This window comes from Macaca nemestrina, chromosome 14 (genome assembly GCF_043159975.1).
Source record: "Macaca nemestrina isolate mMacNem1 chromosome 14, mMacNem.hap1, whole genome shotgun sequence".
Classification (NCBI taxonomy): domain Eukaryota; kingdom Metazoa; phylum Chordata; class Mammalia; order Primates; family Cercopithecidae; genus Macaca; species Macaca nemestrina.
Genome location: NC_092138.1, coordinates 10,037,734 through 10,053,744, shown reverse-complemented (window position 1 = coordinate 10,053,744; position 16,011 = coordinate 10,037,734). Strand labels below are relative to the sequence as shown.

General features: G+C 46.7%; 1 pseudogene; it reads right to left on the bottom strand.

Moving 5' to 3' along the window:
- Positions 1 to 4,365: 4,365 nt before the first annotated feature.
- Positions 4,366 to 4,667, bottom strand: LOC112423002 (small nuclear ribonucleoprotein G pseudogene; annotated as a pseudogene).
- Between the last annotated feature and the right edge of the window lie 11,344 nt (positions 4,668 to 16,011).

Genomic DNA, 16,011 nt, shown 5'->3' with positions numbered 1-16,011 from the left:
GTGGTAGATGCTATCATGCCCACATAGAATTCCATCTGTTCCACATTCAAAAGCAATCCATTCATGGCCATGAGCGGTGGCTCAAGCCTGTAATCCCAGCACTTTAGGAGGCCAAGGCAGGCAGATCACCTGAGGTAAGGAGTTCGGGACCAGCCTGGTCAATATGGTGAAACCCCGTCTCTACTAAAAAAATAATAATAATACAAAAAAATACAAAAATTAGCCAAGTGTGGTGGCTGGCGCCAGTAATCCCAGCTACTCAGGAGGCTGAGGCAGGAGAATTGCTTGAACTCAGGAGGCGGAAGTTGCAGTGAGCCGAGATCATGCCACTGCATTCCAGCCTGGGAGACAGGAAGATTCTGTCTGAAAAACAAACAAACAAAATCAATCCACTCAAAATCCCTCATATCTGAATCCTTCTGTTTATTCCCAAGTCACCCTCACTCACTCAACCCTAGTCTGACTGATTTCGGGGACTGTGGGCATCCAATGACACAATGTAATTATAAAGTATGCCAAATATTAAGTTAAGATTGGAAATGAGGCTAGGCACGGTGGCATGCACCTGTCGACTCAGCTACTTGGGAGGCTGAAGTAGGAGGGCTGCTTGAGCCCAGGAGTTTGAGTCTAGCCTGAGCAACATAACAAGACATCCGTCTCTAAAAGACATTTTATAAAACATAAACCTGGAAATCATAAACATAATGCATTGTTTCTCACATTGAAATGCTGCTCAAATTAGAGTAAAGCTATTGGGAAAGGATTGAGTCCCCTCTGCCCCAAAAAGGATCATTTAACAATTAAAGAGAAGAAAACAAAGACAAATGAAAATGATGCGAGGTTCAATAGGAGAACTTTATTAAAAGTAGACCTTTTTATTGTTTTAACTAAGCCTTTGATGACTAGGCAGTCAAATTTGAAAGTAAAGTGAAAAAACGTCCTCAGCCAAGTTTGCAGGGAATGCTTTGTGATTCTAGCAAGGCGGGTCTCTGGTGAGGCTGGACCAGAAATAATAATACAGTGAGAAGCAACCAAGAGCCCACTTGGGGTCAGTGATGGGTTTCCGGAATGGCTTGTTGAGGAACCTGGGCTTTGTTCTCCATTCAAGGAAGTGTCAAAGGCCGTTTAACCAAGAGCACAGTGCCCTCAGATCTGTGGTTTAGGAGGGAAGCCCAGGGTTGCGGGCAGCGGGGACAAGAGGAAGTGCCTGCAGGTATGAAAGCCACAAAGAAGAAGTGTGTCTTTTAAGTTTCCTTGGTCTCCCTGACCTGAGGACCAGAGGATTCCTAAGCAACTCTCTGAATTAGATTTCTGCCAATGGCCCCTGGAAAAAGCTCATTTTAGTTCATTCTACTGAGCGCTCTGCCCCGCGGTGGTAACTGTGGATCATCAGTGGCCACAACGACTGCCCGCAGAAGCTGGGTTGCCGAGGAAACAGCCTAGTACTTGCCCCTTAATTCCTGGCTTCAGTGTAACTGTTGAGCTGACGTCATACCGAATCACGAATGGTAGCAATGAATGGGGTGGCCTACCTCAAACAGCCAGGCGAGTCGTGGCCCAGAAACAAAGGTCAGGAGGGAGCCAGGGAGCCAGAATCCCTGCATCCCTGCTCCTCTGCTGTGTGATTGCTGCTGCTATTCTTCCTGGAAGATGAGCTGACACATTTGGTTGGAAAAGGCTTCCAGAAGAAATCCTACCTTCCTTAGAGTGTGGCTGAGTGATCAATCAATTCCAAGAGTATCCAGTTTAGATATGATTTGAAGGAAACTCACCTGTCATTTCATGTGAACACAGCAATTATGATAGTAGATGTACATGGAGACAAACACACACACAGACACACACACACACATACTCAGAGAGAGCCAGCAGCCCTGGCAGTATATGCAGTGTACACGAAAGCATAGTCAATGATCAGTAATTATCTATAGATTAAAGCTGATTTTACTTTCTTGCTTCTCTACTATTTCTCTACATTTTTTACATGACCATGCATCAACTTTTGAAATAGGAAAAATATAAAAAGTTTATTTTTGGCTGGGTGCAGTGGCTCACGCCTGTAATCCCAGCACTTTGGGAGGCCAAGGTGGGCTGATCATCTGAGGTCGGGAGTTCGAGACCAGCCTGACCAACATAGAGAAACCCCATCTCTACTGAAAATACAAAATTAGCTGGGCGTGGTAGCATATGCCTATAATCCCAGCTACTCGGGAGGCTGAGGCAGGACAATCGCTTGAACCCGGGAGATGGAGGTTGTGGTGAGCCGGGATCTCGCCATTGCACTCCAACCTAGGCAACAAGAGCAAAACTCCGACTCAAAAACAACAACAACAACAACAAAAGGGCTGGGCGCAGTGGCTCACGCCTGTAATCCCAGCACTTTGGGAGGCCGAAGTGGGCGGATCACGAGGTCAGGAGATCGAGACCATCCTGGCTACCACAGTTAAACCCCATCTCTACTAAAAATACAAAAAATTAGCCGGGCATGGTGGCAGGCACCTGTAGTCCAGCTGCTCGGGAGGCTGAGGCAGGAGAATGGCGTGAACCCGGAAGGTGGAGCTTGCAGTGAGCCAAGATTGTACCACTGCACTCTAGCCTGGGCGACAGAGCAAGACTCCAGCCCAAAAAAAAAAAAAAGTTTATTTTCATTTAACTAAAAAAGGAGAGTGGTCTGGCCATGAGTTCATGCCTTTCAGGTGCCTGCTCAGAGGATGAGTCAAGAGTCAGGAATTTCGGAGGGGACCACTATCAGCTATCAGTGGGGGAACCCTGTAGCTCAAATGGCCTTAAGTGTTAAGTCTCCCTAAGTATCTACCCTCCCTCCCTAAGCCACCCCCAATGTCCCCATTTTATTTTTCTTTAAATTTATTATTATGATTATTACTTTTAGAGACAGAGTCTTCTAGGTGGAATTTGCTCTTCCAGGTGGCTTTCTTCTGGAAATCCCATAGGCTGAAATGGAAGGATTCTCAGTGCTGGCAGCCTGAGAGCAGCCACACAGGGAAACTGTTCACAGCACGGAGCAGAGAGCAGCCCGTGGAAAGGCGGGCAGGGCTCCATCTGCAGAAGCAAGGAAGGAAAGAACGTGGAAAGGGGCTGTCAGGAAAGGAAGGTAGAGAAGAGAAAAACCAAGAAGCAGAAAGGGCAACCAAGCTTATGAAGCTTTACTACAGGGCAGCCAGATCTCAACTAGTATTAGAGTTCTTTTAATACTTAAAAAAGAAAGAAAGAAAGAAAGAAAGAAAACTGAGTATACAGTGAGTTGCAGAGAAATACAGCCCCTAGCAACACACATATATAAGAAATAGCAGGCCAAAATAGGGATAGCACAGAGCCAAGGCAGAAAGCACGCCACTCCCGGCCAAGAACAATTTCAAACCCACCCTGCTGAGAAACTGCTGGTCAACTACTCTTCCTGACGCAGCACATTTGCAGTTCTAGCTACTATTTAATTTCATCCTCAAGAGGTTCATAATAGTGGCAAAGAGTGGAAACAAGAAAACAGAGAAATTAAAATAAAGCACCAAGCCCTGTCCTTCTTTAAAGTGGCATTGAATGCATTTAACTCTGCTTATTCCTGGAATCCAGTGACAGCCATATTACAGGCATTGAAACGAAACAGCAATAAACTATGAACCCATAAAGATGAAGAAAATAAGAGTAACAACAACAACAAACTTTGAAGCTAGAAAGCAATTAGATGAGTGAAAATGACTCATCAAGCTTATGAGGGCCAAATCCAAGATCAAAAGGAAAGCTGGAAATTAGGGAAATCACAAGCATCCCACTTGTGACACCCCATTTCCCAAAAGCTCCCAGATGAGGGAAGAGTAGGGAGTCACATGAGGGGGGCTCGTGTGAAAGGGGTTTGAGAAGCAGGTAGACCCTGAGATGCCCTCACCTTTCACCTGCTGGAGTTTGCCACCTATCAGGGAGACACTTGGATGTTCACTTGGTGGAAAGAGTTCTCAACAGAGAGCAACATCGAAGGTCTTGAGAAGGGCATCAAAACAGAAGGACCAAGTAACTGTCAGCACGCAGCTTACTGAACACAAAGATACCCAGCCCACTTCAACCCCTAGGCTTTCAGATCTATTGATGTCAAACATTTAGTGTCCAGGCAGAAAACTAGAATTTTCTTTTTTTTTTTTTCCACATTTAATAAGATTCTTCCACTTTAGTGCATAAAACCCTTTGAAATCGGTGTCAACCAGGAAAATTCATGTTAGAAAAAATTGGAATGAGAGCTAATATTCTATATTCAGAACATCTGAGAAAGCATTTTTGACTATTACAAAAGTTTATTTAACAAAAGTCTAATATGAAAATGTATAAAAACAGGCCCTATGGAGAGAGAACATGGGTTTCTCTGCTGAACAGCCATTATTTACACTCGTTCCAAGGCTTCTAACATGATGATACTATTTCCTCGTATTACCACCATTCCAATATTGTTCTGTTGCCCACTAGTCGCCATCTCCACATATTCATCTATCACAAGGTTCATAAAGGGATCAAATGCCCGCAATATTCCTTGGACATGTCTGCCACCATTTAATTTCGATGATAACTTCTTGTCCATAAATTTTTTCAACTCGGGAGGGTGAGCTTTGCTCATGGCCTATACTCCGCGGGCTCAGAGATGCCTTGGAACCGAATGCACGGCTTCCCTCAGGCTCCCGCGGTCGGCCCGGCGTCTTGCGTTTGGCGTCATCGACCTAGTTAGCCCTCTTTTTAAATTTTCTTTTCTTTTTTTGCTTTTTTCTGGGGGGCGAGGGGGTTGGGGACAGAATCTCGCACTGTCACCCAGGCTGGAGTGAAATGGTGCCATCTCGGCTCACTGCAACCTCTGCCTCCTGGGTTCAAGCAATTCTCCTGCCTCAGCCTTCTGAGTAGCTGGGATTACAGGTGCCCACCACCATGCCCGGCTAATTTTTATATTTTTAGTAGAGAAAGGGTTTTGCCATGTTGGCCAGGCTGGTCTCCTGGCTGCAAGTGATCCGCCCGCCTCAGTCTCCCAAGGTGCTGGGATTACAGGCATAAGCCACCGTGCCCAGCCAAAATTAGAAGAATTTACAGAGAAGTATCTAACCTGCCTCAGGGAAAAAACCTAAAGATGCTGACCTCAGAGTTTCCCTAGCAGATAAAAGACCACCTTATGTTATTTTACAGTGAAGCTCAAAACATGAAGCCCATCTAAATGCTCAGAGCTCCTAACACCTTTTTGTCCTCCTTTCTTAATCCAGGCAGCCAAAAATTACCAGACGTCTGAGGAAAGCATCTAACATGGAAGAAAGGGACCAGACTAAGCAAACAAATGCACAAGCATCTGAAAACAACACAGAATAAACACAGATCATGCAAGAAGTTTTCTTTCTTTCTTTCTTTTTTTTTGGGGGGGGGGGGGGTTGGAGTCTTACTCTGTGGCCCAGGCTGGAGTGCAGTGGCACAGTCTCGGCTCACTGCAAGCTCCACCTCCCAGGTTCACGCCAGTCTCCTGCCTCAGCCTCCTGAGTAGCTGGGACTACAGGCGCCCACCACCACGCTCAGCTATGTTTTTGTATTTTTAGTAGAGACGGGCTTTCACCGTGTCAGCCAGGATGGTCTCGATCTCCTGACCTCGTGATCCGCCCACCTCGGCCTCCCAAAGTGCTGGGATTACAGGCTTGAGCCACCATTCCCCACCAATGCAAGAAGATTTTAAGAAACAAAACCAATCATTAATATCTTCAGAGAGATAAGAGAAACAATAACAAGATACTATGAAAAATAAATGTTTAGCGTGTTGGAGGGTTCTTAATTATAGTAGAAATTTTAAAACTCAGAATAAGGGTTAGATGAAAAAGTTGAGGAAATCACCAAAAAATTAAAATAAAAAGACAGAAAGAAAACAGGAGTGAAAAGAAAAAAACAATAATAATAATAGGATGAAGCCTAGATCTGAACAGAAGTTTCTGAAAGAGAAAAAAAGAAAAGAAAAAAAAAGGAAATCTACAGGGAAATAATTTGAGAAAATGTCTCTCACTGAAAGACAAAAATTTCCAGATTGAAAGAGTACCTGGCACAATGGATGAAAACAGTCACACATCAAGGCACTACAGTGTGAAATTTCACAGCCCAGGGACAAAGATTTTACAAGCTTTCAGGTAGAAAAGATAGTCACTCACACAGGATATGAATTAGAACGGTGCCACATTCAACAGCTAGAAGACAGTGTAGCCAACTTTTAAAATGCTATAAGAATGGCATCCAGGATTTCTATATCCAGCCAAACTATCAATCAAAAAGGGTAGAATAATGACATTTTCAGACATGCAATGTGACATGCACCCTTCCGCCAAAACCTACTGAAGAATACACTCAACCTCAGCGAGAGATACAGCAAGGGATAGCAGAAAAGGGGATCCCTAAGATGATGGGAGGGGATGTCTCAGGGCAGGCACAGAGCTCCAGCATAGAAGGAAGCGAGTCCAACCAGATTGAACCAGCATGACCAAGAGGAGAGGTGTCATCATCAGAATCTCTGCTGCTATTTTGTTATCCTTTTAACCTGAGAATTCAATCATGTTAGCTTGCCTCAGATTCTTTTCTATGTGTGATTTGTTTTGATCATGAGACTTCTGACAGCCCTTCAATGTCTGTCTGAGTACTTTCATTTCATCCCACAACATGATTTACTTTGATGTTTGCCTAAAAGCTGGGTATAAGCCACATTAAACTTAGAAAGGCAAAATTCAGAGCAGCCCACTTTCTCTGACCAAATTCCTGCCAGATATGCAAGTCCTAGCCCTATCACAGCTGCCCCAAATGGAGTGAAACCCCTGTTTCCCAGGGCTCTTGCCTCAAACTAGGGCCAGATTATATCCCAGAAATTCTCTACAGCTTCTTTTCCGCTGAAAATCTTTATCTAATGATGACAATATTGACCTTCTCTTGGAGGGCTAGTTTTGTGCTTGCTACTCAGATTTCAAAGCTAAGCAATATATTTTCTTTCCCATTGCGTATACAAATGGTAGAATAATGTACTGGGGTTAGGACTTCAGCACATGAATTTTGGGAGGAAGCAATTCAGCCCATAACAGTATTATTATTATTATTATTTTTGAGACGGAGTCTCGCTCTGTCGCCCAGGCTGGAGGGCAGTAGCGCGAGCTCGGCTCACTGCAAGCCCCGCCTCCCGGGTTCACTCCATTCTCCTGCCTCAGCCTCCCAAGTAGCTGGGACTACAGGTGCCCGCTACCACACCTGGCAAATTTTTTGTATTTTTCAGTAGAGACGGGGTTTCACCATGTTAGCCAGGATGGCCTCAATCTCCTGACCTCGTGATCCACCCACCTTGGCCTCCCAAAGTGCAGGGATTACAGATATGAGAACAGTGTTATTATTTTCAATTTTTTTTTTTTTTTTTTTTTTTTTGAGACGAGGTCTTACTCTGTCGCCAGGCTGGAGTGCAGTGGCACGATCTTGGCTCATTGCAACCTCTGCCTCCTGGATTCAAGCGACTCTCCTGCCTCAGGCTCCAGAGTGGTGGGTTTTCACCATGTTGGCCAAGGTGAGCAGATCATAAGGTCAGGAGATTGAGACCATCCTGGCCAACATGGCGAAACCCTGTCTCTACTAAAAATACAAAAATTAGCCGGGTGTGGTGGCGCACATCGTAATCCCAGCAGGAGACGGGATAAGGGTAATCACCCCAGCACCTGGACTCATTTAGATTAAGTAAATTTACTAGGGCTCCAGAGGAAGGGCTTCAGGACTCAGACCTCAGTTAATCACTAATGTCTTCAGATGAATGCACACTTACACATAGACATGTAACTTAGCCAGGCACAGTGGCTCACGCCTATCATTCCAGCTCTTAGGGAGGCAGCAGCGGGAGGATAGCTTGAGCCCAGGAGTTTGAGGCTTGCCTGGGCAATATAGCGAGACCCCGTTCTCCACAAAAAGGAAAAAAAAAAGACAAAACAAGCAAACAAACAAAGAAGACATATAGCTTCGAAGGTGTATAAGCTCTGGAAAACTTTGTAATTTTGAGTTGTTCTGGCAATAATTTCCAAGCGTTCTCCCTGTAACCGGTTGCAGAAAATAAAAACTCTCTTCTTCCCCAGTTCATCTGCATCTCATTATTGGGCCACGAGAAATAGCAGCCCAACCCTCAGTTTGGTTGGGGAACAACTGCACTCCAGTGTGGGTGACAGACTCTGTCTCAAAATAAACGAAAGAAAGCAGAGGAGGACTTCGGTAAGTGTTTGAAAAACAGAGGAGGTATGTGTGCACCAGGGGCCAGGAATCTTGAAGTTCATCTCAGAATTCTACCTGCCCCAGAGACATTTAAGGTAAACAGGTGGGTAAAAATTGGAGCTCACTGGAGAATCAGGCTGTAAAGAATTTGACTATAAGAAATCCTTTATCTGGCCAGGTGTGGTGACTCATGCCTGTAATCCCAACACTTTGGGAGGCCAGGGCAAGTGGATCACTTAAGGTCAGGAGTTTGGGGCCAGCCTGGCCAACATGGCAAAACCCCGTCTCTACTAAAAATACAAAAATTAGCCAGGCATGGTAGTGTGCACCTGTAGTCCCTGCTACTCGGGAAGATGAGGCAGGAGAATCACCTGAACCCAGGAGGTGGAGGTTGCAGTGAACCGACATCACACCACTGCACTCCAGCTTGGACGACAGGGCGAAACTCTGTCTCAAGAAAAAAAGAAATCCTTTATCTGGTAAATTGATATGCTAAGCTTGTTTTTCAAGCTAGATGTTGTTAATTATGTAGGGGCTTTATTTTTATGTAGCCATCATTCTATTGATCTCAAAAACTCTCTTTTGTTCAAAGCCTAAGTAACCTAAACCCCCAAAATTGGGGCGCCTCCCTCATAGGTAAGCTGTGGACCAGTAGTGCTGCAGAGGCAGAGCAGGCCAGCTGTTCTGGGTTTGCCCCCAGACTCGCCTTTGGTCAGGGAGGCTGCCCCTGACTCCACCGCCCCCTTGGGCAGCATCGCCTCAGCTCCCTTGCCTCTGGCTTCCGGTTGGGGTCAGCCAGTGCAAGGCAACAGGAAGGAACAAGGGTGGGAGGAGAGAGAGATGACAGGGAAGTTGTTCTGCTCCTCCTCCCTTGCTGCAGCCTGGCATGGCTGTGTTCCATGTGGCCCTGTCCCTGGCTCCATGCCCTCAACAGCCTCTGATCCCAGCAAACATTCTTCTTGCCCTTCAGGGCTGGGAGTAACCACTACCCAGACAGAGTCCCTGGTGCCTCCCCATCCTTTGTTGGTTTCTTTACCCAACTCTATAAAGAATCTCTTCATTAAACTCTTTTCAGATATATTATTAATATTTTTAGTGTGTCCTGCCAGGATTGTGACGGATACAGACAGATGACACATGACTGATCTTCCTCTATCTTTTGATTCCTGGATGTTATTTATATTTTGATGTATGTAGAACAAACATACATACATGTATATGTATACATAAAAAGCCTTAAACATCTAACAACAAAATGACCTGACGCAAAGCACTGGGAACTGGCTGGGGAATCCTAGAAGGTCATAGAGGTCAGATACACTGAGGTCTATGACGGTGAAGATGTGGGAATCCTTCAGGAGCCTGAGTTTGTGCTCTCTGCTTCCCAGTCTCTAAGATATCCCAAAACGAGAGTGTCTGAAAAGATAGAGATGCTTCCAGCACGGCTGTTGCATAACTACACCAAAACTTAGTGGCTTAAAACAATCACCATGTCTTTAGCGCACAGATCTGTGATTCGGGCAGGGCTGTGTGGGATGGCACAGCTTTGCTCCATGTGATGAAACCCTGTGGGGGCTGCAGGCTGGTGCCCTAGACAGCGGTCCCAGAGTAGCCAGTCCACTTGGACAGTGGCTTAGGGCTCCTGAGAGAGAGCCAAGCAGAAGCGGGGTTGCTCTGAAGATTTGACCAACCCAGGCTCAGTCCCTCCTGTTGCCGTCATTGCCTCCTGTTGCCTTGCGCTGGCTGACCCCAGCAAGGAAGCTCGGGTGATGCTGCCCATGGCGGGTGGCGGTGGGGGGCAGCCTCCCTGGCCAAAAGTGAGTCTGGGGGGAACCAAGAAGCCACGCACTTTCTTCATCTGGCCACAGTCACAAAGGCTCAACCTGGTTAGAGGTGAGAGAACAGAGATGCAATGTCTTGATCAGGAGTGACAAGGCTCAGGAGGAGCCCACAGGACCAGAAATGCAGCTGTGGCCAAGCTGAACAAATAGAATCTGCCACAAAGACATTAAGGAAATCAATACCAAGTGTGAGAATCAACAGCACCCACTCTGTGTCGCCCTGCTACGGTCACGTTGGAGCGCCCTCCCTCCCCAGGCCTGCATGACAGCAGCTAGACCGCGACTGCTACACTGAGGCTGCTTTAGAGATCTCGTCACCTTTATACCATTGCACAAACGCATTTCTGCCTTGTTCTGCACTAAAGCTCAGATGTCACATAAACCAGTGACAACTACCAGTTAACTGATTCTGGAAGAAAGCTACACAGAGTTTCTTTTCTTTTTTTTTTTTTTCTTTGCTAGTGATGAATAATTTTCCTTTGAGTCATACTTTGAAATATGGCAGAATGTGGTTCTTTCATTTTCAAAACCTAGCATCGGTGACAAAAAAGAAAATAAAGGAGAGATCTTGAGTATCCATCACACTGCAAGCTGAGCACCATATTCCATTGCATAGTTTCCAGAATTTCCATGTGTGTGTGAATGTACATGAGCATTCCATGTCAATGTCACTTCAAGGACAAATCTTTCTCCCCCAGAGTCTTCACCAAACAAGCATTTCTGGAGTAACCTACTCTTCATCATCAAGAACAACCCGGAATGCATGCTGGGTCCTGTGGGCACAGAGGTTACAATGGTAGAGACTATACCATCTGCGCTGAGACCTACAGCCCAGGCTGGATCCAGTGTCCGGCTAGCCTGAGGCAAGTCCATACATTCATGCTCATCTCTCCCTCAAGAGTTGCCAAACTCTGACCAGGCACAGTGGCTCACACCTGTAATCCCAGCACTTTGGGAGGCTGAGGCTGGCAGATCTCCTGAGGTCAGGAGTTCAAGACCAGCCTGGCCAACATGGCTAAACCCCATCTCTACTAAAAACAAAGAATTCACTGGGCATGGTGGTGCATGCCTGTAATCCCAGCTGCTCGGGAGGCTGAGGCAGGAGAATCATTTGAACCCAGGAGATGGAGGTTGCAGTGAGCCGAGATGCCACTATTGCACTCCAGCTTGGGTGACAGAGTGAGACCCCATCTCAAAAAACAAACAAACAGAAAAGAGTTGCCAAACTCTGCTCAGGTCTCCTCTGTGATTCCAGGTTTCTTGTCTCCTGGTGGGCACACAGTGGTAACCTCTCCTCACACAATTCAACCCACCTAAGTGCTCCTGCCTGTTGCCTCATCTCCCATCTCTCCTCCTAGTTCCCCTTTAATTGTCCCCCTTTGGTCTACTAATGAATCAATAACTCCATTGTCCAGATTTGGGGAAAACTCTTCCCAATTCCTCCCATGACTGAAACCTGTTTTTCTCTAAGATGTCCCAAACCTTGAAGCCATCTCTAGGAGACCTTCTCCAGTCTTTTTTTTTTTTTTTTTTTTTTTTTTTTGAGATGGAGTCTCGCTCTGTCGCCCAGGCTGGAGTGCAGTGGCGTGACCTCAGCTCACTGCAACCTCTGCCTCCCGGGTTCAAGCGATTCTCCTGCTTCAGCCTCCCGAGTAGCTGGGACTACAGGCATGTGCCACCACGCCCAGATAATTTTTTTGTATTTTTAGTAGAGACGGGGTTTCGCCATGTTAGCCAGGATGGTCTTGATCTCCTGACCTCGTGATCCGCCCGCCTCAGCCTCCCAAAGTGCTGGGATTAAAGGCGTGAGCCACCGCGCCCAGTCTGAGAACTTCTCCAATCTTTAGTCGTCCTGGGGGCCAGAAAGGCCCTTTGCCCACCTGTCTTCAGCAATCCCTTCTTGGACTCTTTCTCCTCCTGGAAGTCCCATCTCACTGCTGACACCACGTCTGCCCCATGTCCCTCTGCTGTCTCCAGGGCCTGCGCCTCCCTCAGGCTTGCCCGGCATTCATGCTTTCAGCACTCTCAAGAATCCTTTGAAGAATTTTCATTTCAAAAACCCTTGGCTGCCCTCCGATGGCTTCCAAACCTGCTGGGCAGGTGACAGTAGCTATCCTTGACCCATGAGAAACCCTGGCTTGCAAAGGTGTCCTGACGAGCCCTCCCACCTTATAGCCCAAGTGACAGGGCACCGGCCGAACGCAGGTACCTGGTCCCACAGAGCTGTTTATGGTTGGCCCAGCCTAAGGCAACTGTGATTCAGTACAGTTTGGGAGGACACGTCTGAAGTCATCAGACACCCTCAACCGCGCTCCCAAACCACCCCCGTTGCAGTGCCTCCATCTCCCCTTGACGGTGCCACTGGGATGTTGTCTACTGCTCAGCATGGCGGTGAGTGAAACTCACACAGTCCATTCACTTGTGATTAGTGCCTATGTTGAAATGTGTTCTCACTGATCAAAATAAATTCCAGTGCATGGTTTTCACACACAGCATAATGTTGCGTCTGTAAGAGGATAACAGACAAACTCATTAGCTAAAAATGCTCTGCATAAAGTGGGGGCTGAGAAGGAGGCAAGAGAAATCAGTAGCTGAGATTCTACATAAAAAAACATCTGTTAAGACTGAGAGACCAGGCCTCGCTGCTTCCAGTGGCATCTCCTGGGAGCCTGTGAGAAAATGCAGAGATTGAGCTCACCCCTGAGCTGTTTAATCAAAACCTTCATTCAACAATATGCCCAGGTGATTCGTGTCCACATTAGTCTGATGAGCACAGGCTGGATGACAGAGAAGGTGGGAGGAGGGAGTGTGTGTAGAGCATCACTGACATATAATTCCATCTTAGAAAAAAAAGTCCGTGTTACATTTCAAAAGGCAGCTTGCCAGTGGAACCAGATGTTTCGCCTTGATCAATAAAGACTGCATCCAACCAGATAAGCACATAACCAAACACACTCTTCCACTACCGGGCCTCACCAGAGGACTCTGTGGCTGTTAAAAGAGCAGGACTTCAGTAGGTCCAAACAGCCGTCGTAACAGGCACGGTCTTGCTGTCACTCCTGATCAGCACCCAGCATCTGCCACTGAATGTTCTGCCCACATCAGACTCTTCCTTGAAAGACTGGTGGGTCTCCTGGGCCACACAGGGATATTCTTTTTGTCTACATTGCTCTCCCGGACTGGTTCATTAGCCCATTCCTACCCCCTTCTTTTTAAAAAATTTGGGCAGGGTGCAATGGCTCATGCCTGTAATCCCAGCACCTTGGGAGGCTGAGGTGGGCAGATCACGAGGTCAGGAGATCGAGACCATCCCTGCTAACATGGTGAAACCCCATCTCTACTACAAATACAAAAAATTAGCCTGGTGTGGTGGTGGATGCCTATAGTCCCAGCTACTCAGGAGGCTGAGCCAGGAGAATGGCGTGAACCCGGGAGGCGGAGCTTGCAGTGAGCTGAGATCCGGCCACTGCACTCCAGCCTGGGCGACAGAGCAAGACTCCATCTCAAAAAAAATAATAATAAAAAATAAAAAAACTTTGGCTCGGTAGCTCACACCTGTAATCCCAGCACTTTGGGAGGCTGAGGCGGGTGGATCACCTGAGGTCAGGAGTTCAAGACCAGCCTGGCCAACATGGCAAAACCCCGTCTCTATTTAAAATACAAAATTTAGCTGGGCGTGGTGGCGAGTGCCTGTAATCCCAGCTACTCGGGAGGCTGAGCAGGAGAATCGCTTGAACCTGGGAGGCAGAGGTTGCAGTGAGTGGAGATCATGCCACTGCCCTTCAGCCTGGGCAACAGTGAGATTATGTCTCAAAAAAAAAAAAAAAAATTAGAAAAAATTTTTTGTAGAGATGGGATTTCTCATGTTTCCCAGGATGGTCTCCAACTCTTGCATTCAAGTGATCCTCCCACCTTGGCCTCCCGAAGTGCTAAGATTACACCTTTTATGAGCCATCATACCTAGTCCCATGCCCTTTCTCTTGATATTAAATGTTACTTTGTTGTGGAATGTTTACTCTGTACGATTTTTCTATGAAGTATACCATTATGTACTATTTACAACATTGACTGACTTGCCGAGTGGCTTGAGCCTGTGTGTCTACAGCTCTGAATACTGCGAATTGCCTCCTTGAGAACCCCATGAAGCTCTTGGCTTTTATGATTGAAATACCATCAGTAAAAGTCTGACATCGTGGAAAAACATAAACGTGCATGGACCTGGTTATCTCTGACCTTGTACCACTCACGAGAGGGTGAGTGGGAACCCCGGGAGGAAGGGGAGGCTAGAGGACCTGACAGGAACATTGGCAGCCCAGAAAATCCAGAGGCTGAGCCGGTCATACCTGCACTCAGAATACTTTTAGGAGCACCCCACCTGTTCACCTGCATTCCTACAGGCTGAGGAAAGCCATAGGAAGCTGAGCGGGGGGTCTCCCTTACCACACTCTGACATCAAACGTGTAGTGTTTATTCCACGCCAATTCTCTAACTCTCTGACACTAGCTGGTTGGCCTACGGTTCAATTCAATTCTGACGCCATCTACCTGGAGATAGCACAGACTCCACCAGTTAGGAGCTCTGTCCCATAAGACTGCTGCTACCCTTCAGATGCCAGTCACAAGTCCCAGACCACCTGTACCTCTGATTGACTAGCTATAAATCGGGGGTTCCTGCAACCTCTCCTTCAGTTTGATAATTTGCCAGACGGACTCACAGATCTTGAAAACATGTGTTAAGTTTATTTACTGATTTGTTATAAAGGATACAAGTCGGGAACAGCCAGATGGAAAAGCTCCACAGGGCGAAGTATGTAGGAAGAGAATGGAGCTTCCACGTCCTCTTTGGGTAACTCACTCCCAGCACCGGTATGTTCGACAGCCCAGAAGCTCTCTGCACGCTATCGTTTAGGGAGGTTTCATTAGGAGGTTTGATTATGTAGGTATAATTGATAATCATTGGCAATTGGTGATCAACTCAACCACCAGCTCCTTTCCCTCTAATCTTGCCTTGGTCTTTTGGCTCCCAGCCCCCATCCTGAAACTACCCAAGCATCAGTCATCTCGTTAGCATACAAAGACACTCCTATCCTTCAGGACACTCCAAGGGTTTTAAGAGCTGTGTGCCAGGAACTGGGGACAAAGACCAAATATTTATTTTATTTATTTATTATTATTTTTTTTGTGAGACGGAGCCTCACTCTGTTACCCAGGCTGGAGTGCAGTGGCGAGATCTCGGCTCACTGCAAGCTCCGCCTTCTGGGTTCACGCCATTCTCCTGCCTCAGCCTCCGAAGTAGCTGGGACTACAGGCGCCCGCCACCACGCCCAGCTAATCTTTTTGTATTTTTTAGTGGAGATTGGGTTTCACTGTGTTAGGCAGGATGGTCGTGATCTCCTGACCTGGTGATCCGCCCGCCTTGGCCTCCCAGAGTGCTGGGATTACAGGCGTGAGCCACCACGCCCGGCCAAATATTTATTTTTTTATTATATCACAGGTCACTCCCTGGTCTTTGACCATGGATACCTTATTGTGAAGGATCACAGAAGTCAAAAGACACTGTCACATTACTTAGAATCCCCTGCAGTCAAGAATAATTGGTCCAGTCTATCATATTGTATGAAAATATCTCGCAGGTTTGCAGGCTGCCGTTCCATCTTGTCAGCTTCCGGAAACAGGTGGGGTCGCTGCAAATACGGCTTTGCCCTTTCAGGCCTCTGAGCTAAGAGACATTATCATCTCTTCCTCTGAGCCATTTTCAAAGTGTTAATATAACATTGGGTTTCCCTTATTACATAACCCATTTATTCATTTCTTTACCTTTAACTATTCTCCTCCGTTTGATTTATACCCAAACTTTTCCACCTCGGGAGGGACATTAGGTTCAGCCACCGTGCTCGTCTGGATTGCAGGCAGCAGTATAGTCCAGCGAG